General features: G+C 36.2%; 1 long non-coding RNA gene and 1 pseudogene across 1 annotated transcript; one reads left to right on the top strand and one right to left on the bottom strand.

Annotated features, from left to right (window-relative positions):
• Positions 1–1694: 1694 nt before the first annotated feature.
• LOC110011299 lies at positions 1695–2849 on the bottom strand. Its single transcript, XR_002286273.1, has 3 exons — positions 2517–2849; positions 2220–2425; positions 1695–2136 (listed from the first exon to the last, which is right to left on the bottom strand). It is a non-coding gene; the product is annotated as an uncharacterized LOC110011299 (long non-coding RNA).
• Positions 2850–8183: 5334 nt separating this feature from the next.
• The window catches only part of LOC105179102, a 2749-nt pseudogene continuing 563 nt past the window's right edge, over positions 8184–10369 (top strand).

Consider the following 10369-nt stretch of genomic DNA (forward strand, 5'->3'; position numbering starts at 1 on the left):
ACCGTGAAAAACAACTAAATTTTGAACGTTCTCACAAATCCACGAAACCTGACCCAAACGTAGGTCTAGACCCCAGAATTTGTGTGGAAAATTTTGCTAAGTGTAATAGTAACTACAAGTTAGTATAAAAGAAAAACAAACTTGTTTTAATAAAACCATGCAAAACAACTAAATTTTGAAAGTTCTAAGAGTTCTAACTTGACCCAAACGTATGTGTAGACTCATGCATTTGTGTGATAAATTTGTTAAGCTTAAAAATAACTACAAATTAGTAGAAAAGGGAAACAAACATGTTTTAATAAAACCGTGCAAAACAACTAAATTTTGAACGTTCTCAAAATTCCATGAAACTTGACCCAAACGTAGGTCTAGACCCATGCATTTGTCTGGTAAATTTGTTAAGCATAATAACCGTGCCAAACAGCTAAATTTTGAATGTTCTGATAATTCCACGAAACCCGACCCAAACGTAGGTCTAGACCCATGCATTTGTGTGGTAAATTTGCTAAGCGTAATAATAACTTCAAGTTAGTATAAAAGGGAAACAAACTTGCTTTAATAAAACCGTCCAAAATAGTTAAATTTTGAATGTTCTCGAAAATCCACGAAACTTAACCCAAATGTAGGTCTAGACCCATACATTTGTGTGGTAAATTTGTTGAGCGTAATAATAACTATAAGTTAGTATAAGAGGGAAACAAACTTCGTTTAATAAAACCATGCAAAACAGCTAAATTCTGAACGTTCTCAGTATTACTCGAAACTTGACCCAAACGTAGGTCTAGACTCATGCATTTCTATGATAAATTTGGTATGCGTAATAATAACTACAAGTTAGTATAAAAGGAAAACAAACTTGTTTTAATAAAATCGTGCAAAATAGCTAAATTTTGAATGTTCTCAGAATTCCACGAAACTTGACCCAAACGTAGGTTTAGACCAATGCATTTGTGTGGTAAATTTGCTAAGTGTAGTAATACTTCAAGTTAGTATAAAAGGGAAACAAGCTTTCTTTAATAAAATCGTCCATGATAGTTAAATTTTGAACGTTCTCAGAAATCCACGAAACTTGACCCAAATATAGGTCTAGACCCATGCATTTGTGTAGTAAATTTACTGAGCGTAATAATTACAAGTTAGTATAAAAGAGAAACAAACTTGCTTTAAATAAACAGTACAAAAGAGCTCAATTCTGAACGTTCTCAGTATTCCTTGAAACTTGACCCAAATAACTACAAGTTAGTATAAAAGGGAAACAAACTTGCTTTAATAAAATCGTGCAAACCAGTTAAATTTTGAACGTTTTCAGAATTCCACGAAATTTGACCCAAATGTAGTTCTAGACACATGCATTTATGTGTTAAATTTGATAAGCCTAAAAATAACTACAAGTTAGTATATAAGGGAAATAAACTAGTTTTAATAAAATCGTGCATAACAGCTAAATTTTGAACGTTCTCAAAATTTCACGAAACTTGATAGGCTGAGACTTCATTGATGCCAGAACAGAGACAACGTTTTCCTTAGAATTCATAGGCCTACAAGAGGGTGTCCTTGGAGGCAGGGGAAAAGAAACTCTGCTACTATCCTTGGCTTAAAAAGAAAAACTGGCGACCAAACAACAAGCAAGAATGCATAACTACTAAAAAGCAAATAAGCAACGTTTAGTTTTCTCTTTTTTTTCCTTTCTTTATTGTTTTTTTTTTTCCTTTTGTGTGTGTGTGTGTGTGTGTGTGGTGGTGGTGGTGGTGTTGATGAGAGCAACTTTAGTTACTTACATGATTTATACTGATATTTGGCAATGCACAATAGATGAAAAGAACAATTTCATGCGTAGAAAACGTATGGCACGACAAAGTTGAAACAAAAAACAATAGAAAAAGATAATCACAATCTATTATATATGAAAGATAAACTAATGCTTTAGCTACTAACCTTAATCATCGTAGCCCTCAAATATCGGACAGCAATTATGCTTTCCCAGAAGGACGTAGTTGTTGGGTTATAGTTTGCTGGATAGGAATTCCGTTGCATTTCAGGCATTACTTCTGCTCTGACTTGGTCCCTCTTTAATTTCCCAGTTGTTGTCATTGGAAATGTCTTCTCCCTAAAATAAATCTTTTCGGAATTTTAAACCTGCATGGATTGAAGATTTTCTTACACCAGTCTGAAATTTGGCAGAAGTAAAAGGACTATGAATATGTAAAGCTAAGACATACCCTGTTAAGTTCTTTTCCTGACAAAAGTGCTTGAGGATCTCACTGGATAAACATTGGATCTGGTCTTTGTTGCTGCCAAATTCAGCCCATTGCTAACCGTCGTTTGGTTGAACACAGGCAATCACCATCTCTGTTAACCGAGAATCTGGAACTCCAACAACAACAGTTCTGGAAATTCCAGGATGCTGGGATAAGACGGCCTCTACCTGTATCACATCATTTTACATGTATGTCTTGCCAACAAACTTGAATATCCAATTGGGAAAGATTAGTATACAGGTTGGGTAACATGATTACCTCTTCTGGGTAAATGGTCTCCCCTCCACTCTTGATTCTATCCTTTTCACGCCCAATAAGCCAGAGATTACCATGGTCGTCTATCTGCCCTATATCTCCAGTGTCAAGCCAGCCTTCATGTACGGGATTCAAATGCTTTGGCGGACTTTGACCCCAGTAATGGAGCATTGCATGGGGACCCCTCATCAATATTCTCCCAGCACAAAAGATTCGTCAGCACTTACACAAAACACCTCCTTCGCGACTTAAGTTAGATTTTTTGACATCGTGTGGCTACTGGAAGCTGCTGTCTTTTGCTGGATCATAAAGGGTCATGAAGGTCAGAGAAGAACATGCCTCCATCATTCCTGCAGCGGATCGAGATATGAAATATCGTGTCAGAAGAATGTTTATGCTTCTGCAACAGAATACAATGGATCAAGAAAAGTTGGGAAGGTTGAGGGGTAATTTAGGCAAGCTGATTTTATGTAGATGGAGTTCAAAAACTCAATTCAAGTTATTTGCAGGTATCTTTTCGCAATCATTAAGAAAGAAAACAAAAGAGAGATTTAACATAAAATCATGAAAACACACCATAAGTTGAGAGAAGTGTGGCTCTCGGAAAAATTTTGGTTGCTTCTCTAATGAGCTCAACTCACAGACCACCACTTCATTCAGAATCTTTTTAACAGATTCGAAAGTTTCAGATGTTTTCTTCATCCTGTGAAAAGTTTTTACAAATCAATATAACTGCCAATAATTTCTTGATTAAGTAGTAAGTGGGGGCATTGAAATCCGGCCGAAGACCGGTGGAGAATCGGGGGATGGACGGAAAAGAGTCATGGGGGTGAAGGGACTCTGATGTCAGCGTTGGTCGCCTGCGACGGTGACGGGCAGAGAGAAAGTGAGAACATTCGTGAAAAGAGGGGGGGTTTGTGTTGCAATCTCAGGGCGGGCAGGCGAGCGCGTGGATGTCCGTAAAATATTGGGGTTGGGCGACGATGGGTCGCCGCAATGTCGGGAGCGGGTCACTGGCGATGGTCGCTTGCCACAGTTGGTGGAGGAGAAAATCGATGGTAGATGAACGAGAGAAAGACTGGGAGAAAACCCCATTACCGAATACAAGAAAGAAGATTATCAGCCCTAAGGAATACGTTTAAAGCATATAATTTTTATTTTAACAAGTTTAAAATTACATCCTTCAACTACATTTTTAACCAGCAATTTTCACTCTCTAATTACTAATTTATTGGCAAATTACAAACTCTACCACTTATTGATATCATTATAAATACTATTTATACTATTTAAATTTGAATTACAGTCAAAAAAATTATTGAGCTCATATTTTGGAGGACCTATTAATTTTAATTATATGATAAATTTCATTCTTTAATAATTAATATACATTAATTATTAATACCAAACATCATTAAAAATATATAACTGAGGGAGCATGTGAATAATTTCAAAAACCATAGAGGACGCCAAGGGTGTTGCCCTGTTTTTTTTACCATAACAGGTTTTCAACTAAATTTTTACGACATGGGAGTTTTATACCATTTATCCAAAAATAAATTTATAGTTTGACAGCGCAAAAAATTTTTGTGCTTAAAAATAGGCAAAAAAAAAAAGAAAAAACTCATTTTCATTAACCTTTAACAAAGCCTTTTTTTATTAAAAATAATGGAAAGTGTGAGATTTAATTATTTTTTATTTTACTCACTATTGATAGTGAATATTTCAAGTTTTTTAATGAATCAGTTAAAATTATATCATAAATTTAAGTTATCAGCAATCAATATATATATATAGTCATGACCAAAGGTCATGAAGGATTGAAAGTACTCAAAAGAAAAGTTAAATCCAGCCATGAGGTGGTATAAAGAACCGTCCATATAGGCGGAATGCATAAAAGTATAAAGATAAATCCGACCATGTAGGCGGTAGGAAAAACTGACCATACAGGCGGAATGCATCAAAAGAATATTTTTTATTTGTGATAAATATAAAGAGAATTAAATAACATAAGGGAAGACTAAATTGGGAACATTTTACGTCAATTTAAACTAATAAATATGAATTTTGGTCAGAAGATACCACACTAAAGCCCAAAAATAATGCGAAAGAAAGGCAAAACCGGGCAGTAATGGCAAGGCCGACCTTGTTCATACTCATAATTTAAATCGACAACCCAGAATGTTTTATCTTTATGTTCTTTCAATTTCTCTTTATCTTTATCAGTAATGAAAAATACTTATTTTTTTCTTTTTTTATCTATATAGCCATGCTATCTCCGTTATTGTTGAATAATTCAGCAGCAGTAATTTAGCCTTGCATTAGACTAAACAAAACAAAAGCAAGAATGGAAGTAACAATGCAGAAAGTTAAATAAGAGAACTCACAGGTAGCTTGTATCTCTTCTTATGCCAAATGAAACTTTTATATAACTAAGGAAGGAGAAGGAAATTACAAGTACAAGTGCCTCTACTTCAACACATGAAGACTTCCAAGGGCTCTGTGAAAAATGGGGGAAGGGGTTATATCTATAACCAGATGGTTCGGACTTGAAACCATTTTTTCACGTCCGCATGGCCTTCATCTGCCAAGTGTCGCTTCATTGTTGACATGTGTCATTTGGTCAATTCTGTTGACTTGCTTTGCTGTTACCTTATTTCTTCATTAGTTTGGAGAAGCTGCTTTCTTCTGATTCCGATCCCGATTGTTTGAGGTCTTCTTTATCTTCAAATGATTCTGAAATTTTCATTTTTGATTTTCCCTTTAATGTCTCCTGGATTCCTTTAAATAGATTATCAAGAATTTCTCTTGAGAAAATTCCTCCAATTGATTCTAAGATTCTCCAGCGAGACAAGAAAATTTATTTTCTCCATTTTTGCTTAAAGTCTCCATAGGAGAAGCAATTCCCGAAAGATTCTTTTTTAGATCATTTTGCATTTGCTTGAGGTATTCCTCAATCATTTGATCTTTCGTGATTACCTTTTTCTTATTCAGAATTCTTTGGGAGATATGTTCAAAAGGAGATGATTTTTCTCTTCTTTTTCTGCAAGAACTTTATATTCTTCCATCTCATTGATGATTTCTTGACCATAGTATTTCTTGGTCTCGGGATCAATTTGCATCAACTTGTTCCAAAATTTTGAACAATACCTCCTTTTTATCCATAGGATTTTTTGTAGGGTAATTCCTACTTCTGGTAGCCACTTCCAGATCCATGGGATAGAGAATTCCATAAAGAAATAAAGAGAAGTCATTCCTTCAATCCATCTTCTCAATTTTTCTGCTTGGATTACTTTTGGTAAATAATTTAATCATTCCATATAGTATTCCTGGAAAATTTCAGGAAGAATAGAAATTGATGTACCAAAACTTATCCACCATTAGAATACCCAATTCGGTATTTATTGTTGGAAAACTAGTGGGCAAATTTTAAAAAACCATGTATGTTTTCTTTTATAATGTTCATAAAGAAAAACTTTATTAAATGTTTCAACATAGTCTGAGTAATTAAACTTTATTGTATTTTTTTATTCTGGGTGAAAGTATTCTTTTTCCCCTAATGGGTTAATTCCCCATTCTACAGCAGTGATAAACTTTTTAATTACTGCTTTTGAATAATTAAATTCCTTCCCATTGCTGGAGAATGTGTGATTAATTTCAACACTATGAGTTGCCTTAAGGATACATTCATAATGTGCCCTAGGCTTGTATGACCTTGCTGAAAAAGATGCTACATTAAGGTACCTTTTCATTAGATACCATGGATCATTTTCCCACCTCAAATCATCATTTTCAAGAAGTATTATTATCTCGTGGAGTTCAAATTAATTAATCTTCATCTTCTTGCACCATTTTTGCATAAGATGTTGATGATTCATCAGTTGTTAATTTTTTATGTTCCTTTTTAAATTCAAGAAATTATTTGAAGAGTTCATTTTCTTTTTCAGGGATGTTGTTAAATTTTTCAATTTCAAAAATATTTTCCCTTACTAAGGTCCTATTTCCATGTCTGACAATATCACCTACTCGAACCCTACCTTCTCTTTGATTAGAGGACGAATTTCTTCCTCTTCCCCTTTGGGGGAGCATTCTTGAAAAATAAAGATAATTCATTAGCCAGCATAAAAACCAGCAATTTGTTGATGGTATAGCAAATTTACTATCCAAAGTTGTTTAATACAATTTTCTGTAGTGACGTTTGCATCTGGAAATTGTATGAGAATTCAGAAATTATTTTCCTTGATTTTATCAATGCGCTTTCCGATTATTCTTTGAGTTCTTATCAATCTTGTCTTATTGATAACTCTGCAATTGTCATGATTTTGTAGCGATTTTTCTTTTTTTTTAAGCCAAAACATCCCTAATTATGTGATTTTATTGCATATTCAGCAAAAAGGAAGATATGAGGCAAAGATGGCAAAAATCAAGCTAAAATCGAAATTGAAGGCATCAAAAAGGAAAAAAAGGAGATTACAAGGATATTTCTGCAGAATTAACTAAGCGTGTCCACGCTTAGTGGAGTGGTCAACTCGGGATAAGGAGGAATACCAGTAATTTCCGCAAAAGATAAAGGAATGAAGTGTTTAGGTTTAGAAAGGATTCTTTAAAACTTATCTCTTGTGATTTATTTACCTTTTTATAGTTAATCACGTATTTATCTCCCCCCTACGTCTAGATTCGTAGGAGACTTTTATTATAAATAGGGGGAGTCTCTTCATTTGAAGGGAGTCGGTTATTGATTGGAACTCTATAGAATTCTTTGTTCATCCTTTCTCTTTTATTTTTATTTTATAATCGAAATTAATGGAATTTCATTTTTTAGTGTGTTCTTCCATTAACATGTCCGACTAAATTCCTTATTTTCTGGTTAAGGTATGGTGATTGCTTGATTCGCAACATGTTGTGAAATCTACTCTGCTCCTTTTACGCTTGTTAAATGAATATTCATGTTATTCTCTCTGCTTTTATTATAAACATCTGATTTATGAATGATTCGGCCGGTTGTTCATTATCAAGAAAGTTTGCTTAGCTAATTGAACTTTATAAATCCATGTAATTATTTATTTAGTTCAATACTTAGTAGCAACGTAGCATGTAATTAGTTATGTTATGGGGAATGCATCATCTTGTTTAAACGAATTATCCTCGTAGGAGTTTGTTGATTAGAATCATGCCTTTCTAATTCTTAATGCTGTTAATAGATTAAATCTTGCGGACGTTCCCAGGGTTGTCTGTTAATTAGGGATCTAGCCAATGGTCGTACCTTGGCTGACGAAAAGGTAAGGAAAGGTGAGGTTGTTAGGTCGTACCAACAACCATAACTGATTTATTTATTTATACATGTGTTATTCTTGCATCAATGATCAACTCACAAGAATCAAGCATGATCCTACCCTTAATCGAAGAATCTCCCTCTCATATCTTCACCAGGTATTTTTAATTATTCGATTACTTCTTTTTATCATCAATCTCCCCCCATTATTCTCTTTTTTCTGAAAGAAATCAACTTAAAATCAATCTCTGTGGATCGACCTTACTCCCACTTTCACAAGTCTAGTAGGAATCATTTTTGGTGATCTCGACACCCACCAAATTTTGGCGACGTTGCCGAGGATTGGCGTTTTTAAGTATATTTCTTTATTTTTAGTTACTTGATTTTTATCACCATTGATGCCAAGGTCTTCTCGTACAGGTAAATTGGTATACGACCCCGAAATCAAAAAGACCGCACGAAGACTTCGTCGGGCGACTAAGCAACAATCAGAAGGAACATCCGCTCCCTACGAAGACGAAAAAGACATAACTTTGGAGTTTGAGGAATCCCTAAGCGAATCCGAAGAAGAGATAATGGCTTTGATTCCTGAAAGATTGATCAATAACATGACGTCGCCCGATCTGAACCAGCAGCCACTGTGCATTGAGTACCCAAATTTGGAGGTAAACTTTGAACTGAAATCAGGATTAATTCATTTACTTCCCACTTTCCGTGGCCTCGCAGGTGAAGATCCACACAAGCATCTGAAGGAATTCCATGTGGTATGCTCTGGAATGCGACCACAAGGCATAAACGAGGAACAAGTCAAACTGAGAGCGTTCCCCTTCTCTCTTGCCGATCAAGCGAAAGATTGGTTGTATTTTCTACCTTCAGGATCCATTATAAGATGGAATGATCTCAAGAGGCAGTTTCTTGAGAAATATTTTCCTGCCTCAAGAGCCACAACAATTCGGAAGGAGATCAATGGAATTCGTCAATTCGTAGGAGAGAGTCTTTTTGAATATTGGGGAAGATTCAACCAACTAGTGGGAACTTGTCCCAATCATCACATCCCGGACCACCTGTTGATCCAGTATTTCTACAAAGCTCTATCAAGTATGGATAGGAAACTGATAGACGCGGCAAGTGGAGGTGCACTGTTCAATAAAACCCCCACCGAAGTGCGTACCTCATCTCGATTATGGCGTCCAACACGCAACAGTTTGGGGTTAGATACGATGATCCACCAAGAAAACGCAACGAGGTAAGTAATCTTGAAGATCGTTTAAATCAACTCATATCTATTGTTGAAAAAGTTGTTGCAAATAATCATCAACAAGTCAAAGCGTGTGGTATTTGCACTTTAACGGGGCACGCTACCGACATGTGCCCAACTCTTCAAGAGTCAACCACCGAGTATGCCGACGCCGTACGAGGATTCGCCGGACGACAACAGAGAAGATATGATCCTTTCTCCAACACATACAACCCCGGATGGAGGGATCATCCAAATTTGAGTTACGGTAACCAACACCAAAATATTCAAAAACCCCAATACAGACTACCTCCGCAACCTAATCCCACGCCTAGCCCTTCTCTCGAAGACATGATGAAAGCACTAGTGACCAACACACAACAGTTCCAGCAATAGACCCAGACGAGCATTCAAAACCTAGAATCTCAAATCAGTCAACTGGCGTCGTCTGTTGGTAAACTAGAGTCCCAAGGTAAGCTACCTTCTCAATCTGTCATTAACCCTAGACAAAATGCTAGTGCTATTGTGCTTCGTAGTGGAAAAGAATTGCAGGAAAATGCGAATGAAGATGGCACTAAACGTGGGCACGGTGTGAAAAGAAAGCCAGAAAAAGAAATTAAGGTCCAACAAGAACAAGCCGAACCCGAAGCGGACCATCCGAAGCCTTTGATAACCAAACCCCCCTTCCCAGAAAGATTCACCAAAGCAAAGAAGGAAGAGGAGGAAAAAGAGATTTTTGAGACGTTCCGCAAAGTGGAGGTAAACATCCCTTTACTCGATGCTATCAAGCAAATACCCCGATACGCGAAATTTCTCAAAGAACTGTGCACTAGCAAGGGTAAACTCAAGGGAAATGAACGAATAAGTATGGGGGATAACGTCTCTGCAATTCTCCAACGAAAATTACCCCCAAAATGTAAGGACCCAGGTACGTTCTCTATACCTTGTAAAATTGGTATGATCGGAATAAAGAGGGCTATGTGCGACCTTGGAGCGTCTATAAATGTTATGCCCCTAACCATTTTTGAGTCCTTAAATGTTGGTCCTTTAAAGGAAATAGGGGTAGTCATCCAACTTGCAAACCGCTCTGTAGTCTACCCGGAAGGAGTCTTGGAAGATGTTCTTGTATAGGTAAATGAATTAGTGTTTCCCACCGATTTCTACATGTTGAATATGAGGGAAGACAACTCCCCCAATTCCACATCAATCCTGCTAGGAAGATCGTTCCTCAAGACAGCTAGAACAAAAATCGATGTGCACAGTGGAAGTCTCACTATGGAATTCGACGGTGAAATCATAAGATTCAACATCTATGAATCTATGAGGTATCCAACTGATTTACCTACC

Source organism: Sesamum indicum, unplaced genomic scaffold (assembly GCF_000512975.1).
Source record: "Sesamum indicum cultivar Zhongzhi No. 13 unplaced genomic scaffold, S_indicum_v1.0 scaffold00121, whole genome shotgun sequence".
Classification (NCBI taxonomy): domain Eukaryota; kingdom Viridiplantae; phylum Streptophyta; class Magnoliopsida; order Lamiales; family Pedaliaceae; genus Sesamum; species Sesamum indicum.